Source organism: Cervus elaphus, chromosome 12, assembly GCF_910594005.1.
Source record: "Cervus elaphus chromosome 12, mCerEla1.1, whole genome shotgun sequence".
NCBI classification, from domain to species: domain Eukaryota; kingdom Metazoa; phylum Chordata; class Mammalia; order Artiodactyla; family Cervidae; genus Cervus; species Cervus elaphus.
This window is the reverse complement of record NC_057826.1, coordinates 77,563,168-77,574,451: the sequence shown is the minus strand read 5'-3', so window position 1 is coordinate 77,574,451 and position 11,284 is coordinate 77,563,168.

The window sequence follows — 11,284 nt, the reverse complement described above, 5'->3', positions numbered from 1 at the left end:
TTGATTAATATGTGTCTTGGGGTGTTTCGCCTTGGGTTTATCCTGTTTGGGACTCTCTGGGTTTCTTGGACTTGGGTGGCTATTTCCTTCCCCATTTTAGGGAAGTTTTCAGCTATTATCTCCTCGAGTATTTTCTCAGGGCCTTTCTTTTTGTCTTCTTCTTCTGGGATTCCTATGATTCGAAGGTTGGGGCATTTCACATTGTCCCAGAGGTCCCTGAGGTTGTCCTCATTTCTTTTGATCCTTTTTTTCTTTTTTCCTCTCTGCTTCATTTATTTCCACCATTTTATCTTCTACCTCACTTATCCTATCTTCTGTCTCCGTTATTCTACTCTTGGTTCCCTCCAGAGTGTTTTTGATCTCATTCATTGCATTATTCATTTTTAATTGACTCTTTTTTATTTCTTCTAGGTCTTTATTAAACATTTCTTGCATCTTTTCAATCTTTGTCTCCAGGCTATTTATCTGTAACTTCATTTTGTTTTCAAGATTTTGGATCATTTTTATTATCATTATTCTAAATTCTTTTTCAGGTAGATTCCCTATCTCCTCCTCTTTTGCTTGACTTGGTGGGCATTTTTCATGTTCCTTTACCTGTTGGGTATTTCTTTGCCTTTTCATCTTGTTTAGATTGCTGTGTCTGGAGTGGGCTTTCTGTATTCTGGAGGTCTGTGGTTCCTTTTTATTGTGGAGGATTTACCCAGTGGGTGGGGTTAGACGATTGGCTTGTCAAGGTTTCCTGGTTAGGAAAGTTTGCGTCGGTGTTCTGGTGCGTGGAACTTGATTTCTTCTCTCTGGAGAGCAATGGAGTGCTCAGTAATGAGTTTTGAGATGGGTCTATGTGTTAGGTGTCACCTTGGGCAGCCTGTATGTTGACGTTTAGGGCTATGTTCCTGCGTTGCTGGAGAATTTGCTTGGTATGTCTTGCTCTAAAACTTATTGGCTCTTGGGTGGTGGTTGGTTTCAGTGTAGGTATGGAGGCTTTTGGACGGTCACTTATTACTTAAAGTTCCATGTAGTCAGGAGTTTTCTGGTGTTCTCAGGTTTTGGGCTTAAGTCTCCTGCCTCTGGATTTCAGTTTTATTCTTCCTGTAGTCTCAAGACTTCTCCAACTACACAGCACTGATAATAAAACTTCTAGGTTAATGGCAAAAAGATTCTCCCCCATTAGGGACACCCAGAGAGGTTCACAGAGTTACATGAAGAAGAGGAGAGGGTGGGGGGAGATAGTGTTGAGCAGGAGGAGAAAAAGGGGGACTCAAGAGGAGAGAGACAGATCTATGCAGTTATCTGTTCCCAGAATGTTCTCCGTAGCCCAGACACCCACCAGGATTCACAGAATTGGATTAGGAAGAAAAGGAGAAAGGAGGAAATAGAGGTGTTGTGAGGTAGAAAACAGAGAGTCAAGATTGGGAGAGAGATATCAACACACTCCTGAATAAAAATGGGAACTGAATATTTGATTCTTAAATGTTCACAATTTATATCATATATTGAAAAACAAAAATTAAAAATCTAGAGTAGAGATTAGACTCTTAAAAATACTATATTAAAAACAAAAACCAAAACACACACAAAATTTTTTTTTAAAAATATATATGAAGTTCAGTTTAAAAAATAGGGCTTCTTTTTTTTTTTTTTGGTAAGGTTATAGTGTATTGAAAATGAAAATTAAGGAGTAGTAGAGGAGTACTAGAGGACTTTAAAAGAAATAAGAGAAAAAGAAAAATAGAAAATAGAAGAGAAAAAGGAGAAAAAAAAAGAAAGAAAGAAAAAAAAAAAAGAATTTTCCCTAATTAAAAAAATCGTAAAAATCTATGAAAATGAAAGTTAAGGAATGATGGGGGAGTAGTAGGGAATTTTAAAGGAAAATAAAAGAGAAAAAATAAAAAAGAAAAAATTAAAAAAAAAATTTTTTTTTAAAATTTTTTCTTATTTAAAAAAAAAAAGTAAAAATATATCTAGGAATTTCTCTGGAGCTGTTGCGGTCAGTGTCGGTTCGGCTCAGTTTCAGATATCTCCTCTTTCCAGCTTACAGATCTAGATATCTACAGGCCTCTTCCGGTATAATCGGTGTTTTCTACCGGAATTTTAATCTGTTGCACCGCTCTCTCCTGAAGCGGTTCCCTTTGTTTATTTGGCTTCTGTTTGCCGGTTTCTTCAGAGCCTCATTTCCGCCCTGACACAGGCGGGCGGAGGTGGACTCTTATTCAAGTAGCTAGTTCTGTCGCGCTCCTGGGAGGGGCCGACGCTGCATGGATGGGCTGGCGCTGCGGGAGAGACTGGCACTGGTTTCTCGGTCTGCGCTGCTCAGAGTCCCGGCCGCTCCTCATGGAGCGCGCCGCGCGCATCTTCAGCTCAGCGCGGAACAAAAGGCTGAGTCCGCTCTTGTGCCTTCCCCGTCAGAGCGTTCCAGGCAGCCAGAAGCTTGACCGGCGCACTCTCTCTGGGTGCGGCGCACCCTCTCCCACGGTCCCAATCTCTGTTTCTGCCGGCGCCAGTCGGGTGTGTGTGCCTTCTGCCCTCTGCCCCCAGCCCGTCCCCGCCCGCGTCGGTCGGGTGCCTGCGCGCTGTGTCTCGCCGCGACCTGCTCCCGGCTCCGGCGGGTCCGGGCCGGCCCGCAGTCTGCGAGCCCCTCTCCGGACTCTCTCAGTCCCCCCGTTCCGCGAACGGCCGGCAGCGAGTTCCGGCCGGTCAATTTTCTCTCTCTTCCCTGCTCTCCCACAGTTCAAGCCAGCAACTCACAAAAGCTCCCTCCGATTGTCCTCAGGGCACTCAGGCCCGGACCCTACCCCAAGCAATGCCGCCCGCTCCTCTCCGTGCCGCCCCCACTTGCTGGTGGCGGATGCGGGCGTCTGGGGCACTTTTCTGCTGAGAGTTGCTTTTAGGCACGTAATCTGTGGGTTTTATTTATTGTTTCCCTCCCAGTCAGGTTGCCCTCCTAGATTCAAACGCTTCCCCCAGGCCCGCCAGTGCGAGGGTTTCCCGGTGTCTGGAAACGTCCTCTAAAGGCTTTCTTCCCGGGACGGATCTCCGTCCTTAGCTCTTTTGTCTCACTTTTTATCTTTTATATTTTTTCTTACCTCCTTTCGAAGACAATGGGCTGCTTTTCTGGGCGCCTGATGACCTCAGCTAGCGATCAGAAGTTGTTTTGTGAAGTTTGCTCTGCGTTCAGATATTCTTTTGATGAATTTGTAGGAGAGAAAGAGGTCTCCCCTTCCTACTCCTCCGCCATCTTGGCTCCTCCTCTAAGAAAGATTTCTTATCTCTCCTTGCTAGTCTCTGGAATTTTGCATTCATTTGGCTATATCTTTCCCCTTCTTCTTTATCTCTTACTTATTTTCTCAGCTATTTTCTTAGAGAAATATTTTGCCTGCTTGCATTTCTTTTGCTTTGGGATGGTTTTGGTCACTGAATTCTGTACAGTATTATGAACCTCCAACCACAGTTTTTCAGGAACTCCGTCTATGGGATCTAATCCCTGAATCTGTTTGTCACCTCCACTTTATAATCATAAGGTTCTTGATTTAGGTCATATCTAAATGGTCTTGTGGTTTTCCCTACTTTCTTCAGCTTAAGCCTGAATTTTGCAATAAGGAGTTCATGATCTTAGCCACAGTTGGCTCCAGATTTTCTTTTTGTGACTGTGTAGATTTCCTCCATCTTTGGCTGCAACGAATATAATCAACCTGATTTCTGTATTTACCCTCTGGTGATATCCATGTGTATGGTGGGTTGTCGTGTTGTTGGAAGAGGGTATTTGCTACAACCAGTGTGTTTTCTTGGCAAAACTCTGCTAGCCTTTGTCCTGCTTCATTTTGTACTCCAAGGCCAAAGTTGCCGGTTACTCCAGGTATCTGTTGACTTTCTATGTTTGCATTCCAATCCCCTATGATGAAAAGGACATCTTTTCTTGGTTGTAGTTCTAGAAAGTCTTGTAGATCATGATAGAACCATTCTTCACAGATCTCTTTAGGTTCCAGTTTAAACTCATATTGTCACTGGCACTGAGACATCCATTCATCCTGTGCTGGGTCAAGCCTTCCTCATATCCAAATCTTCTCCAAGGAGTCCGGTAAATGGTACACTCTGGATGACAATAAAGGTTTGAGACACTTTTCACAGATAGGAAAGTTGTGTCTCATTTCTCAAAGATGATAATAATTGGTAATAAAAACCTGCCCCATAGGGTTTTGATATTTAAATTAGATAATGAATTGGAAATGCATCCTACAATGCCTGACATAGAGTAAGCTCAATAAATATCAACTCTCTTTATTCCACTAAAACCTTCCTTTCCTTCAATGGCCAGGCTTGTGACCTGCTTTTTCCCCCCACATCAGTTCAGTAGTGGAAGCTTCTAGGACATTTACTTAATCACTTACTTTCCTGGAGATAGTCATTATTTTTCCTTATCCTTTTGGTGTGATAGCCAGCTAACTACACTGATACACTCAGGGTGCTGAAAGGCCACAGATGAATCTGGTGAGGCTTGATTTTGGTTTCCTTAAAAATAGTAAAATCAAGGACATATTGCATGTTTACTAGCTACTATTGGATATAATATTTCTGAATTGAATCTCCAAGATTTGCCTTCATGTTAATTATTTTCTCTTCATATTGATTTATGAGCTTTTAATATATTCTGCGTTTGATTCCCATTTCAGTAATGTAGGTTGCATATATAGCCTTCCAATCGCACTGACTTTGCACTCTCTTAGCAGTGATTTTTAACAAAAATGACAATCTAAAAATATACTTTCATGCTCATAAGAAGATTCCTTGACAGTTTTGTTTTCTTTAAAAACTTTGAGAATGCTTTCCTATTGTGACTGCCATTGCTTGCGATGAGAAATCAGGTATCATTCTTAATAATGTTTCCCGGAACACAGCATATTGGTTTCTCCTGACTATTAGCAAGATTTTCTTCCACTAAATTAGACCCTTGGATTTGTCTTCAATGCCTTGCAAACTTCTGCCAAAACCACAGTGGTGGACTTGCAAAATTCTTTATTCATCTTTAAGACTTTTCACATAGCATTACTCCTGAATAAGGAGCTTGCTTTATAGGAAGTCAAGTAGAACAGTGAGTGGAGGTTCCTGCTATGATAAAGAGCTTATGGAATGAGTAATGGATGAGGTAGTTATAAATATCAGTTACAATCATGTGGTCATTTGCAGTAACAAAAGCTATACTAGTTATAAAATTATCTTCATTTTATGTGAATATATTTATGTATACATTAACCATTTTTTAGCTTCTCTCTCCTCTTTGCCTGCATGTGGTAAAAGAAAACATGCCACTACAATTTAATATTACATCTCAGTGTATCTCAATAGTTAAGATACAGAATTCAATGGGAGAGTGTGATTCAGCTAGATGAGGAAAAAACATCACCTGTAAATGGATAAATGAACTCAGTATTCTCTTTGAAGAAGAGAGCTTGTTTTGGTTGAATGAAGAATAATTGCATCATATTAACAGGAAGCATGTTCAGACTTAAATTGAAGACAGTGGAGAAGACCACTAGATCATTCAGGTATAACCTAAATCAAATCCCTTATGATTATACAGTGGAAGGGAGAAATAGATTTAAGGGACTAGATCTGATAGACAGAGTGCCTGATGAACTATAGACAGAGGATCGTGACCTTGCACAGAAGACAGGGATCAAGACCATCCCCAATAAAAAGAAATGCAAAAAAGCAAAATGGCTGTTTGAGGAGGACTTACAAATAGCTGTGAAAAGAAGAGAAGCGAAGAGCAAAGGAGAAAAGGAAAGATATACCTATCTGAATGTGGAGTTCCAAAGAATAGCAAGGAGACATAAGAAAACCTTCCTCAGTGATCAGTGCAAAGAAATAGAGGAAAACAATAAAATGGGAAAAACTAGAGATATCTTCAAGAAAATTAGTGATACCAAGGGAACATTTCATGCAAAGATGGGCTCAATAAAGGACAGAAATGGTAGGGACCTAACAGAAGCAGAAGATATTAAGAAGAAGTGACAAGAATACACAGAAGAACTGTACAAAAAAGATCTTCATGACCCAGATAATCACGATGGTGTGATCACTCACCTAGAGTCAGACATCCTGGAATGTGAAGTCAGGTGGGCCTTAGGAAGCATCACTATGAGCAAAGCTAGTGGAGGTGATGGAATTTCAGTTGAGCCATTTGAAATCCTAAAAGATGATGCTGGGAAAGTGCTTCACGCAATATGTCACGCAATTTGGAAAACTCAGCAGTGGCCACAGGACTGGAAAAGGTCAGTTTTCATTGTAATCCCAAAGAAAGGCAATGCCAAAGAATGCTCAAACTACCACACAATTACACTCATCTCACATGCTAGTAAAGTAATGCTCAAAATTCTCCAAACCAGGCCTCAGCAATATGTGAACCATGAACTTCCAGATATTCAAGCTGGATTTAGAAAGGCAGAGGAACCAGAGATCAAATTGCCAACATCCTCTGGATCATCGAAAAAGCAAGACAGTTCCAAAAAAAATCTATGTCTCCTTTATTGACTATTCCAAAGCCTTTGACTGTGTGGATCACAATAAACTGGAAAATTCTAAAAGAGATGGGAATACCAGACCACCTGACCTGCCTCTTGAGAAACCTATATTCAGGTCAGGAAGCAACAGTTAGAACTGGACATGGAACAACAGATTGGTTCCAAATAAGAAAAGGAGTACGTCAAGGCTGTATATTGTCACCCTGCTTGTTTAACTTATATGCAGAGTACATCATGAGAAACACTGGGCTGGAAGAAGCACAAGCTGGAATCAAGATTGCTGGGTGAAATATCAGTAACCTCAGATATGCAGATGACACCACCCTAATGGCAGAAAGTGAAGAAGAACTAAGGAGTCTCTTGGTGAAAGTGAAAGAGGAGAGTGAAAAAGTTGGCTTAAAGCTCAACATTCAGAAAACTAAGATCATGGCATCTGGTCCCATCACTTCATAGCAAATAGATGGGGAAACAGCAGAAACAGTGGCTGACTTTACTTTTCTGGGATCCAAAATCACTGCAAATGGTGATTGCAGCCATGAAATAAAAAGATGCTTACTCCTTGGAAGGAAAGTTATGACCAACCTAGACAGCATATTAAAAAGCAGAGACATTACTTTGTCAACAAAGATCCGTCTAGTCAAGGCTATGGTTTTTCCATTGGTCATGTATGGATGTGAGTTGGATGATAAAGAAAGCTGAGCACTGAAGAATTGATGCTTTTGAAGTGTGGTGTTGGAGAAGACTCTTAAGAGTGTCTTGGACTGCAAGGAGATCCAACCAGTCCATCCTAAAGGAGATCAGTTCTGGGTGTTCATTGGAAGGACTGATGTTGAAGTTGAAACTCCAATACTTTGGCCACCCAATGTGAAGAGCTGACTCATTTGAAAAGATCCTGATGCTGGGAAAGATTGAGGGCAGGAGGAAAAGGGGACAACAGAGAATGAGATGGTTGGATGGCATCACTGACTCAATGGACATGTGTTTGAGTAAACTCCAGGAGTTGATGATGGACAGGGTGGCCTGGTGTGCTGCAGTTCATGGGGTCGCAAAGAGTTGGACATGACTGAGCGACTGAACTGAACTAAACAGGAATCATAATTTTCCTGTTTTCCTTATCAGAAAGTTTTGTTCTTCAAAAAGGTAATGATGAATTCTTAGTTAACAAGGAATGAAGATAACTAGTTAAGCTATTACAGTGGCTTTGTACTGTCTCAACTTAACTATCTGGAAGTCTGTTTCCCAGAACTTGCTTCCCTATAGTGTTCTCGTTTATGGTTGGCCATGAAAGAGGTCTGTGTAAGATTTGGAAAGTACTTGTGATGCAGTAGCCATGTTTCTATTTTCCACAGGTTGGTGCAGGCCTCCAGGGACTATGGCAACTCATAATGTTGTTGCTGACCAGGTAGTTCAATTTATTGTTGACTCACAACTCCTCGACCTTCCACCAGATCTCTCACTCTTGTTATCTTTGTCTTTGACTAAGTATGCTTGTAGCATGATGGCAAATGACATCCACTTCTCCTAATGTCACCCAGTACTTTGAACCTAAAGGAGGTAAGAGAAAAAGACAAGGTTTGGCATATCTTGTGGGTTCCATTGTCCTCATATATTTCCATACATGTCGCAGTTTGTCCATGCTTTTGTCCACATCCAACTTTCCTTCACAAATGTTACTCTGGTTGACTTTCAGTGAATTCAGACACAACACCAGATACAGATATAACATTTTTCATCTGTATTTAGTGTTGGAATACAAATGGAACAGACTCTTCCACCGGCTCTAGCCCCTGCCAGTGAATAATCCTTATCAGTTCAGTCACTCAGTGGTGTCTGACTCTTTGTGACCCCACGGACTGCAGCACACCAGGCCTCCCTGTCCATCACCAACTCCCAGAGCTTGCTCACACTCATGTCCATCGAGTCGGTGATACCATCCAACCATCTCATCCTCTGTCATCCCCTTCTCCTCCTGTCTTCAATCTTTCCCAGCACCAGGGTCTTTTCCAATGAGTCAGTTCTCCACATCAGGTGGCCAAAGTATTGGAGTTTCAGCTTCAGCATCAGTCCTTCCAACGTATATTCAGGACTGATTTCCTTTAGGATTGACTGGTTTGATCTTTCAGTCCAAGGGACTCTCCCCAGGTCTCCTGCATTGCAGGCAGATTCTTTACCAGCTGAGCCACAAGAGAAGTGGAATAATCCTTATAACTAATCTCTTACTCTACATCACTGGTAGTTCTCCATCTCTGAATATGGCCTGATACGATCTAAGAGGAAAGGGCTGTATGATAAGTCACTTCTGTTATGTCCTACTCTTTGCGACCTTATGGACTGTAGCCCACCAAGCTCCTCTGTCCAAGGGATTCTCCAGGCAAGAATACTGGAGTGGGTTGCCATGCCCTCCTCCAGTGGAACTTCCCAAACCAAGGATCAAATCTGTGCCTCTTACGTCTCCTGCATTGGCAGGCAAGTTCTTTACCCCTAGTGCCTGGGAGGCCCTAAAAAGGAAAGAACTAAGGAATGGATTTTCATTACAATTTCAGATACTATATCAAGATTTGTGATGTAAAGATCTTTAGGTGAAAGTGTCATTTTACATTATTATGGGGCAAGTTTTCAAATTTAGACAACTTTACACATGTTCTGTATGGTTGATTTAAAGTCAAAAATTCAAGAGGAGAATGTATCAGTAGAAAGTTATTCTGGACACCTGCTTCCATATGACACGGAAGGAGCTTTTATATTTCTGATCCAGACCACAGATGAATCAACCACAGGACTACCATTATTGTCTGGGATCGGTAGGTGTGTATTTCAGCCTGGGTCCTACAGCAGAGAGGCTTTCTCTTACTAAGCTTGGGGGTTTTTGTTCAGCTTTTCCTATTGCTTCAAGCACTGTGAGTTCCTAGAGAGCACAGAAGTACTTTGCAGAATCTTCCAATTGTAAGGTTGAAATGGTGAGGCTGGATGATTTATGTGATCTCTCAACATTTATAGAGTAATGGCCACCCCTTGTAAGGAAAATCATCGCTCCACTGGGAAGTTCCTTGTACCAAAAAATGCTGTAACTGCTCCAACTTGTTTCTTACCGACAATTCAGGGTAACTGACTCCTCAACTCGACTGGATATGCCTGGCTGGTTTTGAATAACTTTCTGGGCTACACTGGATCCTGTGGGGAAAATCAGAAAACAGAGATGAAACAGTGAATAAAATAATGTAGGAATTAGACTCATTTAGGACCACTGCCCCCCAAAACAGACTGAAATCATAAGATGCTTGCTTTTCTCCAGTCCTCCTTTCCTCCCCAAGTCCCTGTGAAGCACCACTTGCCTGTGTGCAGTCCTTTCACCCTGAACACACGCACCCATGTGTGGGAGCATCCCTACCAGAGAAGGTGAAGGCCAGGAACACCCAGAGCAGGCTGGAGAGTGCCATGAGGCATGGATTCCCCTGAACAATTGTGCTCAGTTTTGCCTCAAGCTGAGAGTGACTTTGTGCTCCTGGGAGCACATATACATATTACCTAAGGTCCTGTGTGACTCCTTCAAACAGGAAGTGGGATTTGTCATTTACATATGTCATGTGGTCTGTGCATAGGTGGGAAAAAAAGTCTGGCTCACCACAAACTTTTACTTTCTCAATTTTTCTTTCACTGGTAATTAAGTCAGGCTGATCCTGAAACGGGGCTTCACAAAATCAATTAGTAATAAAGGTTTGAGCTGAGGGGAATTGAGGAACAAACTAGGTGACATTCTCTGATAATTATTCAATACAGTAATTTTGCCATCCCATTTAAAACAGCATTTGCTTTCGGTTTTTGAACGTTTTATTAGAGTTGATTTACAGTGCTGTGTTAGCTTCTGCTGTACAGCACAATGAAATATCCGTCAACAGAGGGGCGGATAGAACATGTGTCTAATGAAATTGTTGCCGTTGTTTAGTTGCTAAGTCATGTCCCACTGTTTTTCAACCCCATGGATTGTAGCCCGCCAGACTACTCTGACCATGGGATTTCCCAGGCAAGAATACTGGAGTGGGGTACCATTTCCTTCTCCAGGGGTTTTTCCTGACCCAGGGATCAAACCCATGTCTCCTCCTTGGCAAATGCATTCTTTACCACCAGGTCACCAGGGAAACCCATCATGAAATCATTTAGCTATAAAAAAAAAGAATAAAATAATGCCATTTGCTGCAAGATGAACAGATTGAAAATAAAATTTAGTGTAAGCTACAAACCCTTCTTGTAATCTACTTACTAGTCATTTATTTAGCCTACAATTATATTTCTCCATCCAGAATCTAAGTACTTTATTTAAAAACTCACAGATCTTTGGTCTACTTGGTGAAATGTAGTCTTATCCAAAATTTTTAAACTACTTTTTCTGGGTTTTAAGGCTCTACTTAGTTTTTTCAATATGTAAAATTACTTTGACATCAAATGATAACAAAAAATCAGTCCTTCTAATTTTAAGAGTCTATTCTATTGACTGTGTTTATATGAATTTATGACAGGAATAAAATAATTATACTTTTGAAACCTGATATTGAGTCTTATTTATTAGATTTTGAGAAGGATCAGAATATTCAGTCTCATTGCCTTCACAAGTAGAATTGTACTTATTAGATCATGTGTCTTGGAATCATCCTCATGTCACATTTTCTATCCCACTGGCCCAAATTGTTCAGTCTCACTAGTTAGTTACTTATTATTTTTTCTTCTTGCAAAATACACTTTAGATAAGCATGCTGGACCTTTCTGTGCCA